Below are 2,739 nucleotides of genomic sequence, written 5' to 3'. Positions count from 1 at the left end.
TTAATTTGATAAAAGTTTAAAATGGAATAGTTAAAAGTAAATGACGTAAAGTAAATTAATTAATTAATTATAGGGATATAAAGTGTAAATTTAAAATTATAATTTTAAAAAAATCGGTTGTGAGAAGATGAGTGTATGTGAGAGGGTGAGTGTATGTGAGGAGATAAGGGGTGAAAAAGTTATATAAAGGGTATCTTGATCATTTAGTATTTTAAGACTTTAAGACTTTTGTTAAATTTGCTTTATAAGATAGTATAGATAAACAGAGAGACTTGGAATTATGTAAGATCAAAAGTTTTTTGTGAGATCTGTAAGACCAATTCTCAATTATTGGATTAGATCTATAATCTGAACATTCATAATCACAAAATTGCCACGAGATTTCTCAATAATCACAAAATTGCCAACGTGTAACTGTAGACCATTAGATCATTAGCTTATAAAGTTGATCAATAAACATAAATTGGTCTCCACGAAAAACCTTTGGTCTCACGTGAACCCAACCCTACATATATATATATATATAGATATATATACACATACATACATACATACATACATACACACATACATACATACATACATAGATACTTGGGATCATGTGAGATCAAAGGTTTTTCGTGAGACCAATTTTCAACCATTGGATTAGATCTACAATATGAACATTCATAATCATAAAATTGCCATGAGATTTCTCAATAATCACATAATTGTTGCCGTGCAACTTTAGACCATTAAATCATTAGCTTATAAAGTTGATCAATTAACATAAATTGGTCTTACCCTATATATATATAAATTTAATAAAACTGTTTCATGTATTTCTCTAAAATTAAAATAATGAAGATGATAATATTCATGATTAACACCATATACAATAAAAATGATTAATCAATCTCTCATTATTACAAAAAAAAATGAAAACTCATGATTGGTTGAATGAGATTTATACGGTTTGTACAAATAACGTGGTTTGCAAAATAAACATTTTTTTTTCTCTCTCTCTCTCTCTATATATATATATATATAGAGAGAGAGAGAGAGAGAGAGAGAGAGAGAGAGAGAGAGAGAGAGATTCGTGGTCACATGAGACCAGTCTGTTCTTGTGAAACTCGTGAGGTCACTTTTTTTACACTTGAAACTTTACAACAAAACATTGTGAAGGTAACATTTACAGTGTTTTTGCTGTGAAAGTTCAATTTTTTTTACTTTCACAGTGTTTTGCTATGAAGTTTCAAGTGTAAAAAAACGGTTTCACAGCTCTCACGTGAACCTAACCATATATATATATATATATATATATATATATATATATATAATTCCATTTATTACAAGATTGAAAAATAGAAAAAAAAATACATTAAATTGTTTATTTTATTATGTACAAATAAAATTAACCATTAATTTACATAAAGTTTCAATTTAGTACCCTCAAGTATAGGGAGGTTGATAATTTGAGCACAAACAGAAAGCAGGTAGTAATAACGAGAAATAGAAAATGCCGACAGCTAAAGAGTGTCGGTGCCGCTAAATCTGGTTAGCTTTTATTACATGTCTCATTTTCCCATAGTTATTAAAATGATCAGACATATGTCGTTTTGTCTTCCTTTTTTAGGCATCCGGTCAAATTTTCAAATATATTAATTGTTAATGTTCATTATCAAAATATTCAAATTTATTGTTAATTTAAGAAATAAATTTTATGAAAAAAATAACGTATTTTAACTTAATTATTATTTTGGGTAATATATTTTTAAAATTTTCATTTTAGTACATGCAGATGTAAAGTTTAAACATTTAAATACTCAAATAATCGGTTTTAACAGGTTATTATACTAATGTGGCGAGTGAGGTGGTATATAATTCAGTATTATTTGTTGAAGCATTAACCGCATACCACATCACTTATTACATCAACATGATAACCGGTTAATGCTTTAATCGATTACTCGGGTACTTAAATGTTTAAAACTTTACATCTCAGGTACCAAAATGAAAGTTTTAAAAATCCGTTATTCGAAATATGAATCAAGTTAAGGTACGCTATTTTTTCATGCAATTTGTCTTAAATTAAATTACTATTTTAGTTTGTTTTTAAATAAATGTTAAAATTTAAAAATAATTGTTCACTTTCTTGTTTAACCCTTCTATATGAGCTGAAGAAAGTTTTTCTTCTCTCTACAATTAAGGGTAAAATTGTCTTTTTGATAAAGCAACTAATTAAATTCTTAAAATTGTGTGCTTTTTTTGATTATGACTTTTATTTTGTGATGTAAACAGTCTATCAAAATAATATATTTAAATTTTACAACTCGATTAGATATCGAGTTACTTTGGGTTGAGTTATTTTGTTTTGAGTTGCGCTGGGTTGATCGGGTTTTTAAGCATTCCTAATTTTACCCCTACCATTGATATTTTTTCATTTAAGACACAACAAATATATATGTGTTTTTAATATTTTAATTATATACTATAATATTTTCTTTATTATCATATAATAGAAGAGTACTTGCATAATACAACGAGATACATCTTTATTTTAATGTTTTGTTTTGTTTTTTTTTTTGTCTCTATTGATATAATATGATTTATGTGGTTTTGATAAAATTAATGTTTTCACTTTTGAATAAAAATAAATTTGAAGATATCATAAAATTTTGAAAAAATATATAGATATTAATATCAAATTAACTATTTAAAAATTCTTATTTTTTTGTATAATTTATTTCGCTCGAATTG

The sequence above is a fragment of the Cynara cardunculus genome (assembly GCF_001531365.2).
Source record: "Cynara cardunculus var. scolymus isolate 2C chromosome LG 13, CcrdV1, whole genome shotgun sequence".
Taxonomy (NCBI): domain Eukaryota; kingdom Viridiplantae; phylum Streptophyta; class Magnoliopsida; order Asterales; family Asteraceae; genus Cynara; species Cynara cardunculus.
The sequence above is the reverse complement of the archived record's forward strand: the minus strand, read 5'-3'. Positions refer to the sequence as shown.